At 36.9% G+C, this 15436-nt stretch overlaps 3 pseudogenes; all 3 read left to right on the top strand.

Annotated features, from left to right (window-relative positions):
* Positions 1 to 818: 818 nt before the first annotated feature.
* Positions 819 to 3069, top strand: LOC103343287 (uncharacterized; annotated as a pseudogene).
* Positions 3070 to 4496: 1427 nt separating this feature from the next.
* On the top strand, positions 4497 to 5670 carry LOC103343286 (calcineurin B-like protein 9; annotated as a pseudogene).
* Positions 5671 to 12441: 6771 nt separating this feature from the next.
* On the top strand, positions 12442 to 13414 carry LOC148916254 (uncharacterized; annotated as a pseudogene).
* The last annotated feature ends 2022 nt before the right edge of the window (positions 13415 to 15436 follow it).

Below are 15436 nucleotides of genomic sequence, written 5' to 3'. Positions count from 1 at the left end.
GATCGAGCTAAGCCCATCACCATCACTTTTATTCTTATTAAAACCTTAGAGCATCTTAATTAGAATATTTGAGAAACTTACCTAAATGAAAGACTAGCAAGCATGTATTTTTACATCTAAAATAGTCGCACAGAGAGAGAGAGAGAGAGAGCAATATACCACGATTGCTTTTGAAAAAGACGTTCTTTCTTTATGTAAATCACAATTTACAGAAATCTTTCATTATAAATATAAGAAAAATTTATGCATACATATTAAATTATGATTGGCATGAAGTTTCTAGGAGGCGGGCATTTTCTCCCTTTTCGTTTCAACTTGAGCAAAAAAAACATGGGAGTTTCACTAATACACCCAAAATATGGGCTAAAATTATAAAAAAAAACCCCACATGAAAAACACTTTATAAACACACCCAAAATCCATTTATTAAACACACTCAAAATCCATTTATAAATACACCCAAAAAATATACAATTGTTGATTTTTGGTTTTATTTTGGGTGTGTTTCTAAGTTTTAAATAGTATTTGGTATATTTATAATTTCATGTCTAGGATTGGGTGTTTCACTAAGTTTGTAAAAAAACATGGATCCAAGGGTTCTAAATGTCCAAGCCCAGCTGCTGGGATTGAGCGAAGTCCACAGTGGTTTCAGCCCATGGAACCGAACCAAAGACAGGCCTGAAATTGAAAGATCCACAAGAACAACATATATTTTTATTCATAAATAAAACGTCCTACTTTGACTCTCTTGTAATTTTCGTCTTCTCCGTTCTACTTCCCGCCGTGCTTCTGATAAACCTCTAACTTCATCAATTAAAATGCCCCTACTGAAACCTCATATTCACAAGCCATCTTCCTTCCCCTGTGCTCCCTCCGACACCCTGCTTGCAGAAAGAGCAATCACATAACTCAAACGCCATCCCCACAACCTCACTTCTCTCTCTTCCTGTTTTACCCCTGAGGCAGCCTCCTATTTACTCCTCAAGTCCCAATTCGATCAGCCCCTAACCCTAAAGTTCCTCAGCTGGGCTCCGAACCATGGTTTCTTCACCTTCCAATGCAAGTGACTCGCCCTCCACATCCTCACTCCCTTCAAGCTCTACAAGAGCGCCCAACCCCTCGCCGAGGACGTTGCCGTCAACACCATCGGCAGACGAGAGGTAATTTGGTCTTTGAGTGCCTCGGTGACTCCTGCATATCTGCAATTCGAGCTCGGCGGTTTTCGACTCGGTGGGGAAGTCTTACTCTCTCTTGCATTTAATTGATGAGGCTCTGAATATTGTTAATTTAGCCAAAGTTCATGGATTTATGCCTGGTGTACTGTCATATAATGCAATTTTAGATGCAATAAGTGGGTCAAAAGAGTCCGTTCAATTCTCTGAGGAGGCGTTTTCTGAGATGATTAGCAATGGGGTATCCCCGAATGTGCATTACTTACAATATTTTGATTAGGGGTTTTAGCGGGGCGGGGAATTTGAAAATGGGGCTGTAGTTTTTTGGTGCAATGGAAAGAAATGGATGTTTGCCGAATGTGATTACTTATAATACGTTGATTGATGCATATTGCAAATTGAATAGGATTGATCAGGCATTTGAACTGTTGAGATTGATGGCGTTGAAGGGGTTGGAGCTGAATTTGATTTCGTATAATGTGGTAATCAATGGGTTGTGTCGAGAAGGGAGGATGAATGAGACAAGTCAGGTTCTCTAGGAGATGAAAAGAAAAGGTTTTGTTCATGATGAGGTGACTTGTAAATTGTAATACACTTATTAGTGGGTATTGCAAGGAAGGTAATTTTCACAAAGCACCTTGTTCTGCAAGAGGAGATGCGGAGGAATCACTTGTCTCCCAATGTTTTCAATGTCATTAATGCTGTGTGTAAGGCTAAGAATTGAAATCGAGGAATGGAGTTTTTCGATCAGATGCGTGTTAGAGGACTTCGTCCAAATGAGAGGACGTATACTACGTTGATTGATGATTTCTCCCAACAGGGGTTCTTAAATGAAGCTTATGATGGTCTGAAGGAAATGATTGGGAATGGATTATCACCTTCGAATTCGATTGTGACTTACAATGCACTTATCAATGGATACTGCTTATTGGGGAGGATGGAAGATGCCATTCGAATCCCAGCAAGATATGACAGGGAAAGGGTTGTCCCCTCATGTACTAAGTTATAGTATTATTATAACTGGGTTTTGTCGGCATCAAGAATTGAAGTGCGCATTTCAAATGAAGCTGGAGATGATGGACAAGGGTGTATCACCTGATGCTGTTACCTATTCATCACTCATTCAAGGTGTCTGTCAGCAAAGAAGACTAGGTGAATCTTGTGATCTATTCCAAGAAATGTTGAGTATGGGTGTGCCTCCTGATGAATTTACATACACAACATTGATCAATGCTTACTGTGTGGAAGGGGATTTAAATAAGGCTCTTCATTTGAATGATGAAATTATACAAAAATGATTCCTACCTGATGTTGTTACCTACAGTGTGTCACATATAATACTCTAATAGAGAACTGCACTAATGGTGAATTTAAGAGTGTAGTTGCTCTAGTAAAGGGATAATGTATGAAGGGTTTGATGAAAGAAGCACACCTAGTTTTTGAGACAATGATTGAGAGGAAAGACAAGCCTAACGAGGCAGTTTATGATGTTATTATTCATGGTCATTGTAAGGGTGGAAATGTTATCAAGGCATACAATCTGTACAAGGAAATGTTGCATTCTGGTTTTGTTCTGCATACTGTGGCTGGTTAAAGCACTTTTCACATAGGGGATGAACAATGAATTGAGTCAAGTCATAGGGAACACACTGAGAAACTTTCAGCTTTCTGATGCTGAACGTGCAAAACTGCTCGTTGACATCAACCATAAAGAAGGAATATGGATGAAGTTTTTAATGTGCTTAGTGATATGGCCAAGGACGGCCTCCTTCCAAATATTGGAGTAAGAGCTTCTGCAGGGGGATAACTAATGGCAAGCATTCTCTTATTAAAGGGGGCAAAAAATGATGGCAAAAGTTCGAGCTGATTGCAATCTTTTTGGTTGACAGAGTAACTGATGAAGCCGACATATTCACCTTGATTGTGATTATTGCCCGATAAAATACTTCAGTGCTATGGTGGCTTGTGCAGATAAGCCTTATTACTCCATGCCCATGTTTTCTTACAATCCAGCCAACCTTTTTATGAAGATTCTTCATTTATCATGCAGTTACTTTCTTACAAGTTCAGGTAATGTGTGTGTGTGTGTGTATGAATAAGGTAATTTTTTTCATCATGGAAGAGAAATGGAAATACATTGGCCGTACAGATTGTTGTTTTTGTATACTATGTGTACTCATGACTCATTATTGGACTTTTCAGTTTCAGTTAACAGATAATTGCAGTTTAATCTATTCTCTGCTACTTAGTCGTTCTTGAGAAGATAAAATAAGTTTCATACCAAAGCACAAGCAAACAAGGACCTGAAGAAGCATTAGCTCCTACTGCAAATAATGGTTCTCTCCACTGCCATCTTCGCTTGCCGGTGTTTCTGGAAGTTGACATCTTGTGTTGCCTTAAATGTATCTTGAGAAGCCAAAGATGTTGATCTCAAGCTGCATCTGATGAGATTTGAAGAATAATATACTGTCCTAAATATTGATTTATGGCGATTAATCTTCAGATTTTACAGATGTATATATGTCTGATGATCTGCTGTATTTTGACAGCACAGTATACAAAATTGTAACCTGATATTTTATTGTCGTCTTCATTTGTAAGTTTTAAGTGAGCAAAATTATTTGTGCAGCTATTGAGTTCGTTTTATGAATAAGGTTTGAAAGAAACATCATGCATAGCAAATGAAGACGAACTCAATAGAAATACCCTACATGAAATTGACTTCATAAACATCATGCATTGCAACATATTAAGCTATTGACCAAAGCTGCACAAATAACAGTTAACTATAAAGAAACCCATTTCTAGCTATAGAATCATAGAAATACCCTACATGAAATTGACTTCATAAACACACCCTACCTTACATTAAACAGACTTTATAAAGACACCCTCTCTCCATGGCCCCCGCGCCGGAGTCTCTGAAACCAAATGTATAATCCACACCAATGCAGCGAGAGAGAGAAGAAGCCTCACGAAGCTCTCTAGTGCAGATGCAGACATATTTCATTGAAAAGCACAAAGCAACACAGCGCCAGAAGTAGCAGCCTCAATCTAATGATTTGTTGTAGACGACAATGGATTTATTGGTAAAAATTAAAATGGGCGAATTTTCATTTCCCATTGTTTATGCTTAATTTTTTTATTTTCTGATAATTAAGTAGCATTAATCGTATTTTATTTTTGTAATTTTTTGGGGTTGAGCAAAGATGGAGTTGTGAGTGGATCTGCGAGCCATTTATATCATTTGAAGCGATCATAGGGGTGTTGATTTTTGCTGTGACCGATTGCTTCAGCAACCGTCCCCGCCCAACCAAATGTTGTTTCGCTTTCAGCGATATGTCTGTCTCGCCGATGAAACTAGATGTATGAATTTTTTGTTTTAAATATTCAGAAGATTAAGAAAACTATATATATGCAAAACGATGCAATTACTGTTAATGATAATTCAAAATATTTTTTTAAATATTCGAATTGTGAATTATTTTCTTTTGCTTTAGGAATTTTGGAAAAAAGAAGAAGAAGAAATAAATGATTAGTTAATGAGAATTTAGAATTTAGTTTGTGCTGTTTACTTGCATGAAATCATGATGCCATTACTGTTAATGAGCTGGAGGCATTGTATGAGCTGTTTAAAAAGTTGAGTAGTTCAATTATCCACGACAGATCGATTCATAAGGTCAACCAAATTTCTTTGAATCATTCAAATTCCATTATGATGAAATGTGTTGTTTCTTTCTAGTTTCATGCATATTGTAGTAATTATTTGGATGATGATTATGTTGCAGGAAGAGTTTCAACTAGCACTATTCAAAACTCCCTATGGTGAAAATCTTTTCTTGTACAGGGTATATGCTTCATACCAACATCTTGAACTAATTGACTTGGATATATATAATTCCCTGCACCTACTTACGCAAATTGGATTTTGCTTTTCTAGGTTTTTGATCTCTTTGATGAAAAGAAAAATGGTGTCTTTGAATTTGATGAGTTTGTTCATGCACTCAATGTCTTCCATCCATATGCCCCTGCATATGATAAAATTGATTGTAAGTCTTACTGCTATAAGAGGCAAAGCTAAATGTTGTGTGTGTGTCTTTCTTGTTATCTTATGTTGTTTGTTAATTATTACTTGTAGTTGCATTTAGGCTTTATGATTTGAGACAAACCGGGTTCATTGAGTGAGAAGAAGTGAGTCTTGTACTACTTTTTTACTATCTAAGTCTCCAAGGAAATTTATGTTTTTATGGGTATTTTTACGTTTGATACCTTATATGAACACGGACATGATATTTAAATTAAGCAGCCTCTGTTTGGTTTCAGGTTAAGCAAATGATGATTGCCATAATGATGGAATCTGACTTGAAATCGTCAGATGATCTTCTTGAGTCTATCATTGATAATGTAAGCACTACGTAGTTGTGTAAGTTTGGATGTTGTTTTACTGGGTGGTAATCAAAGTTTGTGGAGAATTTAGTACTCACGACATCTTCTATGACATAGTATTAACATTGTACTTCTATGACATAGTATTAATATTGTACTTTTTTTCTTTCTTGTAGAGGTATTTCCTTTTGCCTTTGCGATTGTATGTGGTAAAACTATGGACAATTAGAGGTGGTTTCTGCAAAAGATATCGAATGTCTTGCTGGGCTTTTTTAGGTTTTTATTTTTTATTTGTATGAAATGGTATTAACAATGTACTTCTATGAAATGATATTAACAATATATTTCTATGACACAGTATTAACAGTGTACTTCTATGACATACAGTATTGAGTGTACGGAGATTCGGTGAAGAGTAAGGGCAACTCCTTGATTTTCATGATTTTTTTTGTAGTTTGGGTTTTGTTTACAAAAAATTGGGCTGGGCTTGTTTGGGTTTTTTTTTTGAGTTTTTTGTGTTGGGCTTGTTTTAAGTTAATCAATGATAGATATGTAATTTATAAAGAACTTTAACACTCATTTCTTATGTAGTAAATAGTTTTTGGATATGTTTCTAAAGTGCATTCTATGTGGGGTTTTTTTTTTTTAATTTCAGCCCTTAGTTTGGGTATATTACTAAAGCTCCCTTTTTTTTTTTAATACAATAGAGAGAGAGAGAGAGAGAGAGAGAGAAATTGAGAAATCACAAAGAAATCTTATTATTATGAGAAATGTAGCATTAATAAGATCTTTTAAATGAGCCTAATATCAAACATATTGTAATTAGGACATATATGTATATATTTTACTAGTTAATTATGTGGCAACACTAAAGTAATTATAATCATGTAATGATTGGAAACTTCTTCTACGCACATGCATGCATGCTCACTCACGTGACCTTGTTATAATGATTAGAAGTCTTTTCTTTGATATTGCTTCATTGCTTATGTTTTGGTTCGAGTAGAAACCCAAAAATTAAAGAAAGAGTTAGGAACCAAAACATTGGTTTGAAATTTAATTCACAAGAAGTATTTTTCTTCGTATGATTATCTTAGAATGTAAGATATTTTTGTAAATTTTTGTTTGAATGCGTACGTATTACAAAATTAATTCTTATAATAAAAAATAAATTTAGTCTTTTAAAAATTTAGATAGAGTGTGTGTGAGTGTGTTTTAGTCTTTTAAAAATTTAGATAACACATGTAGAAATTATTTTGTTCAATCATGCCTTCTTTCTTTTAATTTTAACTAGTACTAATTATTTTGATATAAGTTTAAATGTAGAAATACTTATCATGAGAAATATAGCATTAATAAGATCTGAAGGAGATGTTTAAAATGAGCCTAATATCAGACATATTCTACAACATATACTATTTACAAGTGAATTAATATGCACACCAAAGTAAATCTAATCATGCTCCTTTTTTACAACATATGCTATGTAGTTGAGATCTGTTGGGTTCAGAAGTTGAAAAACCAAGCGAGACAGGAAGAGAAAAAATGACAATTCAAGGCATTTACTATCATTTTGAGGATTTGTGTAGCATGCACTAGATGCCATTCACTATTTGACTAACAGAGTTGGATTGGACATGTTTAATGGATCTCAAGCTACTTACCATTCACTATTTTGGTATTATTGTTACTATTAACATCTTCATTCACTATTACATGTGAAAGAAATCTTGAATGTTCAAAGTGCTTGTTTGTTCATTTTGCTGGTTTTGACTCTAAGAGCTTAATGAACTAGTACATCAAACTGAAACTGAGTGCATCAAAGTGAAACTGAAACCTAAACCCCATTACCCCCATCCCATCACTCGCCAGCCATCGCCACTTCACTCTCTCACCGACCCAAACGCCCCTTCCCTGAACCACACCATCATATCACACCCCTCTCTCTTACCCACAACTCAAAATCCTACCCACCTTCATTCCTTGGCACCCAAAGTTGTCTAAATTCAATGTATTTGCACCCTTTCTTCTCCCATTATACAATACTACTGTAGTAACCCTAAATACATCTTCCATTCAAATATAGCCACGTGTCAATTTTAGTACAGCCAGCCCTCCCCTTCCGTCTCCTCCTCTGCCATCTTCTCCCTCTGTTCTCTCTCCCCCTCCTCCCTCCCCTCTGTTCTCTCTCTACTTCTAGAGCAGCGCGGGCGGCCCTATCTTAAATACCTTGAAGAAATTAATTGTAACTTTGTTACCATTTCTCATTAATGTGGCTGCATAGTTGAGCCCAACATACAAGATTTCATAGTTAGTATCCACAGTTCAGGTCGAGTACCTGCATCTGGGTTAATGAATCACATCATGACAAGTACAGAAAATCATCCAGCCATCTTCATAACAACAGCAAAGTTTATGTTTTTTTATTCAACATATTAAGCCACAATGCTAGTACATTATAACAGTACTTGCAACAAGTACACACAGACAAACACCCAAGGAATAAAAATCACTAAATGCATGCACAGATGGTGATTATTCACAGTGACACTGACATGAAGACGAAGAAGCACACACTCTATGAATGACCAGCTAGACCATAGAGATTGGTAGGGCTTATGGATTATTATAACACAAAACAAACATGTTGCTGCTGCTAACTCATTAATTTCTAGACACCATGAAGATCTGGGTGGCCGGGAAAAATATGCGGTTTGAACAGTGCAATTCGGTAGTGTGTTTGATAAGTTGGCCCAGAAGTAGACGACGTCCCCAACAGCAATGCCTCTGTCGTTGACAAAGCTTTTCCATCCTCGAGACTGGAGAACTGGCTTCAGGTATCTGCCGCGCCTACCAGCTAACTTGAACAGGTAAACCCGATCTGTTTGTCTATCGAAAACGTTGATTGAGATAGCATTACCTGGATTGACAGGAGGCAGCACAACAAGAATTTTTCTAGTCACTACAAGTCTCCCAACATCCGTGGCCGTGATCACTTTCTGCACACCCTGTGCAAGCTCCATCGATATCATCACTCCCTCTTTACAAATGAATTCAGTACCAAACTACAAAATGTTCACTTAGCTACTTATCTTCTGATGTTTCATTGCTTTAGAGGACCTCAGCTCACTCAGATACTACTATATAAAGAGAAATCTGATATCAGGGTGACCAGTTAGGAAATGATTTTGGAGTGGCCCTCTTGAAAGATGTAGGCCAGGGAACTGCCAGTGCCTGGCTTTAAGTGGCCTTTGCATCTCTTTGTCGTGCCGTCTCTCGTGGGGTTTCCATCTCTCTCTCTCTCTCTCTCTCTCTCTCTCTGATTATAACATTTGCTTTTGCTTTTGCTTTTGGGTTTTCACACCTCCCCCAAATTTCGTCCAAACAGAAACAGTTCAAGGGGCTATGTTTACGTGATGTCCTATTTCCCTTCTCATATGCAAAATTTCCTTCTTGTTTTGTTTTATTTTTATCCTTGCCCACCTAGCTTCATATTAATGTTTTTATACTTCATATTTTGTGTTATAATTCACTCACAAAACATGCCATTAATTCCCTTTTTTGGTCCCTCTAATATTAGATTATTTTCCTTTTTCTCTCAAACGCTCTCCACACCTCTCCCTCTCAAACCCTAGCCGCCGTTCCTATCCTAAGGGAGTGGGAGGGAAGGTCACTGCCTTTATTGCATCTAAAATTGCATTATATGACAGCACACTAGGCATAAATCCATCAAACTTTGGCTAAATTAACAAAGTTCATAGCCTTAACAATGAAGTTCATGTGAGACTAAGACTTTACTCTTATTTAATAAAAAAACTATCTTGCATCCTCCATGGATGCCCTTGCCCTGGACATAGTCGTGAGTTTTAGGAAGAACTACCCTTAAGCTTTCATCTATGCCCATCACATGAATTAGAGATTTTTAAGGAAATGATTGATTCTTTTGGATCTCACTTTGTGGCCGCTTTCTTAGAAAAACTAAATTGATCAGAATCTTCTTAAACAAAGTAAACAGTTTTTAAATCTTTCATAAGGATTTGATAAAACAAGATTTTCCTGGACTCCTTTCCCTCTTTCTAATTGGTTGGAGGTCCAAAATATTTGTTGCAAAAACTGCCTCAATCCTTCATTTGAATGAATGCGTTAACTAGTTAATTAATCTGCTTCAAAAAGAGCAAATTTATGATGACAATTGAAGATTCCAAGATCCGTAATGATTCAAACATATCATCTCGAAGTGTCCAAGTTCGCAATAAAGGGAGAGGCCAAGAGTGGCGTTTGATTTTTGCTGTCTCACTTTCAGTATCGGCAATCATTTCATCCCCTTTCCTTTTTGCTGTTTCCATACATTTGATTTTCTCATTGGCCTTTCCCGTAATGATTATTTTCCCTTTTGCTGATAGAATCCACCTCCTTTTACTTGTCCCTAAAACTGTTATCCATCCATATATACATGCGCGGAAACAACGGGCTCTCTCTCTCTCTCTCTCTTCTTGGACATAAGTGCATCAAAGTCCCTGAGCATTAGTGGTTGCATGTCGGCTTCACTCTCTCTCTCTCTCTCTCTCTCTCTCTCTTCTTGGACTTTAGTGCATCAAAGTGAAACTGAAACTTAGTCTACTTTTGTTCAATCATGCCTTCTTTCTTTTAATTTTAACTAGTACTAATCATTTTGATGTAAGTTTAAATGTAGAAATATTATTATCATGAGAAATATAGCATTAATAAGATCTGAAGGAGATGTTTAAAATGAACCTAATATCAGATATATTTTACAAAGTAAATTTAATCATCTCCTTTTTTACAACATATGCTATTTACTTGACATCTGTTGGGTCAACATATGCTATCATGTTTCATTTTGAGGATTTGTGTGGCATGCACTAGATGCCAAATGCAGGAAATACAAATGAAAACTGGGTTTAATGAACTAGTACATCAAACTGACAATGAGTGCATCAAAGTGAAACTGAAACCTAGTCTCATGCCTTCGCTTTTAGTGCGGATTCCATCACCAGTCGCAGGGGAATACAAAAACAAAATATTAAAAATAATAATATGAAACCCTAAACCCATTACCCCCATCCCAGCACTCGCCAGCCATCGCCACTTCTCTCTCTCACCGACCCAAACGCCCCTTTCCCGAACCACCCCATCATATCACACCCCAAAGTCCTACCCACCTTCATTTCTTGGCACCCAGAGTTGTCTAAATTCAATGTATCTGCACCCTTTCTTCTCCCATTATACAATACTACTGTAGTAACCCTAAACCTAATACATCTTCCATTCAAATATAGCCTGTCAATTTTTGTACAGCCAGCCCTCCCCTTCCGTCTCCCCCTCTCCCTCTCCCTCTGTTCTCTTTCTCCTTCTAGAGCAGCGCGGGTAGCCCTATCTTAAATACCTTGAAGAAATTAATTGTAAACTTTGTTACCATTTCTCATTATTGTGGCTGCATAGTTGAGCCCAACATACAAGATTTCATAGTTAGTATCCACAGTTCATGTCGAGTACCTGCATCTGGGTTAATGAATCACATCATGACAAGTACAGAAAATCATCCAGCCATCTTCATAACAACAGTAATATTATATTTTTTTTATTCAACATATATAGGCCACAATGCTAGTACATTATAACAGTACTTGCATCAGGTACACACAGACAAACACCCAAGGAATAAAACTCACTAAATACACATATGGTGATTGATCGACAACAACACTGACATGAAGATGAAAAAGCACACACTCTATGAATGACCGACTAGACAAAACACAAAACAAACATGTTGCTACTGCTAACTCATTAATTTCTATCTAGACACCATGAAGATCTGGGTGGCAGGGAAAAAGATGTGGTTTGAACAGTGCAATTCGGTATTGTGTTTGATAAATTGAGTTTTCCTCCTCCCAGAAGCAGACGACGTCCCCAACAGCAATGCCCCTGTCGTTGACAAAGTGTTTCCATCCTCGAGACTGGAGAACTGATTTCAGGTATCTGCCGCGCCTACCAGCTAACTTGAACACGTAAACCCGATCTGTTTGGCTATCGAAAACGTTGATTGAGATATCATTACCTGGATTGACAGGAGGCAGCACAGCAAGAATTTCTCTGGTCACTACAAGTCTCCCAACATCGGTGGCCGTGATCACTTTCTGCCCACCGTGTGCAAGATCCATCGATATCATCACTCCCTCTTTACAAATGAATTTAGTACCAAACTACAAAATGTTCACTTAGCTACTTATCTTCTGATGTTTCATTGCTTTAGAGGAGCTCAACTCACTCAGATGCTACTATATAAAGAAATCTGATATCATGGTCACTATAGGTAGGAAATGATTTTAGAGTAGCCCACTTGAAAGATGTAGGCTAGGGAATTGCCAGTGCAAGGCTTTAAGTGGGGTTTCCATCTCTATCTCTGTCTATGTCTCTCTCTAATGTAGGCTAGGGAACTTCCGTTGCATGGCTTTAAGTAAGGTTTCCATCACTATCTTTGTCTCTCTCTCATGTAGGCCAAGGAACTTCGAGTGCATGGCTTTAAGTGGGGTTTCCATCTTTATCTCTGTCTCTTCAAAATAAAAATGCTTTATTAATTAGATTGATGCGATATGTATTTAGTTGATGTATAAGTATTTGGAAAGATTCTAAAAGTTGATTGGGTGCACATGTATTCAAGACTAGGAAGTAGTGGGGCTTTATTACCTTTAGTGGTTATAATTGCTATATATGCCAAAGTCATGTAATCGGTTGGTTGTACCCAAGCAATATAAAATAAAGTAACTTCTCCCAAATATTGTTTATTGTGAGTTTTATGAGTGAGGGTCCATCACCTTCCAACAAATTGGCATCAGAGCCATAAGAAGAAGTTTAGAAGATGGCGAACAATTCGATGGCTCCATTTCAAGTTCCTCTACTGACCAAAGATAATTATCACAATTAGAGTGTTAGAATGAAGACTTTGATTGGCTGCTATGATGCATGGGAGGTCGTAGAGAGAGGAATTGGCGAACATGGAGATGAAGCAAATTTGACTAATGCCCAGAGAGAGGCATTGAAGGAAACAAGGAAGAAAGACAAGAAGGCACTCACCCTCATCTATCAGGCCTTGGATGACAGCACATTTGAGAAGATCGCAAATGCGACAACATAAAAAAAATGCATGAGAGATTTTTCAGAATTTTTATAGAGGAGTTGATAAAGTAAAGAAGGTGGGGCTCCAATGTAACATCTCACATCGACCAATGGAGAGGGGGTGATGTGCATTATATGTACATGTCCACCTCCATCTAGCACAAGGCCTTTTGAGAGCTCACTGGTTTCGGAGTTATGAGAACTCGAAGTTAAGCGATTTGGGGTTAGAGCAATCCTAGGATGGGTGATCCACTGGGAAGTTGCTTGAGAGTTCCCAAAAACAGAACCGTGAAGGCGGAGAGGGGGCCCAAGCGGACAATATCGTGATATGGCGGGCCGATTCAGGGTGTGACATCCAAACCCTTAGAGGGGAGTTTGAAAGCCTACATCAAAAGGAATCCGAATCAATTTCAGACTATATGTCAAGAGTTCAAGCCAATGTCAACCAATTGAGAAGAGATGGAGAAGAAATTAGTGACACCCATATAGTTGAGAAGATTCTTCATTCATTATATTCAAAGTTTGAGTATATTGTTGTTACTATTGAAGAAGACTTGGACATTATGACGGTTGATCAACTTTCTGGATCATTGAAAGCTCATGAGGAAAGATTGAAGAAGAAAACTCAAGAACCAGTTGTGGAGAAAGTCTTACAAACGAAGCTCACTTTAAATGATGAAGAAAGCTTAAGAAGTGGAACAAGTCGTGGTCTTTGAAGAGGAAGAGGTGGCAGAGGAATAAGAGGTGGAAAAGGAGGAAGAAGTGGTAGAGGCGATTTCAAGTAAGTCACAATGAAGGAAAATAACAAAATTCGTATTAGTCAAGAGGACGTGGAAGATGGAGTAATACAAATCAGCAAGGAAATTTTAAGTATGATAAATCACAAATCCAATGTTATTCCTGTGGAGGCTATGGGCATAAAGCATTTGAATGTAGAGGTGGTAGTGGAAATGTCCGAGGGAAGTCCAATTATGCAGAAGCAGACAAAGAAGCCACTTTGTTGTTGGCCTACAAATGTGAAGAAAAAACTAGACAGAATGGAGAGTTATGGTATTTGGACACTGGAGCAAGCAACCATATGTGCGGAAATAAAGATTTATTCGTTGACCTTGATGAAAAGTTGGGTGACAAGATCACTTTTGGAGATGATTTGAAGATTTCAGTTTAAGGCAAAGGTAAAATATTAATTCGTTTGAAGGATGGCAGCCATGAATTTATTTCATATATTTATTATGTGCCTACTATGAAGAGTAATATTTTGAGTTTGGGCCAATTGCTGGAGAAAGGATACAATATGCAGTTGATTGATTGTAGTCTCTCACTTAGAGATGAACAAAATAGGTTAATTGCTAAAGTTCCAATGACAAAGAATAGGATGTTTTTGCTGAATATTCAAAGTGAAGCTACAAAGTGTTTGAAGGCTTGTTTCAAAGATCCTTCTTGGCTCTGGCACTTGAGATTTGGGCATGTGAATTTTAGTGATTTGATTTTTGCTATGCAAGAAAGAAATGGTAAAGGGCTTGCCATCTATCAATTCTTCATATCAATTATGTGAAGGATGTCTACGTGGGAAGCAATCTAGAAGAAGCTTTCTTAGAGAAGCAAGTACAAGAGCAAGAGAGCCATCGGAGATCAATTATTAGTTATTACTGATATTAAACGAAGGTGATTAAATTATAAAGCCTAAAAATTAGAGATTTAATTAGATCATCCCACATTTAGATTAAATTATAAAGCCCAAAAAATAGAGATTCCATGTTCTTGTATAATTTGTTTATCATTCTTTGTTCCCATCATTGATATTAGTATTACTATTTCCAATTAATGAATCAAAATATGTTTTTAAGATTAGTTTTTCGGAAGAAGTACTATATTCGAATATGTTATAAATTATAGGCCTTTATATTTTCTTTCTCAATAGTCAATAGTAGCAGCAAAGTTAAGAATTTCTATAACTCCACTGATTCTTTTGAATGCAAGAATCAAATAATTGTGTGTGGTGGAACAAAATACCTCTCATTTCCCCTCGAATAAATTCTTCTTTTGATTTCAAAGGGAATGTTGTTATGTTGCCCTGAAAACCTGATCAAGAAAGTTTCTCACCTTTCTCTATGATATGGCAATGAGTTTGAAAACCTGACCATAACCATATTTAGACTTTAATTATTAAATAAGATATTTTTAATTTGTGTGAGAGAGAGAGAGAGAGAGAGAGAGAGAGAGATTTTAGCGACACGTGAAAAACAATGACAGGAAAGAGTGAAGACAACCTGCCAAACAGTAGATGCTTTTTATATTCAATAATTCCAAATTAAGAACCTTTTTTGTTTTTGTTTTTTTGCATCCAGTACAAGTAGGTGCGCTAGATACTTGACAAAAAAACAGTAGATGCTCTAGAAAGATATGTGGCATCCATTGCACGTACAAAAGTCTCCTGAGAGCAAAAAAAACCAAAACGAAAAAGAAAGATTTTGACAGACCAGAGGTTTGTCCTTTCGGTTTGGTAATCGAGCTCTTTTTATTAGCCCTTTGGAGTTTGGATGGGCTTTTTCGACCAAAATAAGGCAGGAGCTGTTATAAAATAAAAATTGTGAAAAAAGGATATTTTAACACAAACTCCTTAAATATTTTAGTAAATTGAACTTAAACTCGTAAAATTCATTTTAAATCACCTACAACAAAAATATGGGCGAATTGACTGTTTCCATGCACCGAAAGGTAACATCATTTAGCAAAAG

The sequence above is a fragment of the Prunus mume genome, linkage group LG6, assembly GCF_029339155.1.
Source record: "Prunus mume cultivar Tortuosa linkage group LG6, ASM2933915v1, whole genome shotgun sequence".
NCBI lineage: Eukaryota > Viridiplantae > Streptophyta > Magnoliopsida > Rosales > Rosaceae > Prunus > Prunus mume.
This window is presented reverse-complemented; position numbering and strand designations above follow the sequence as displayed.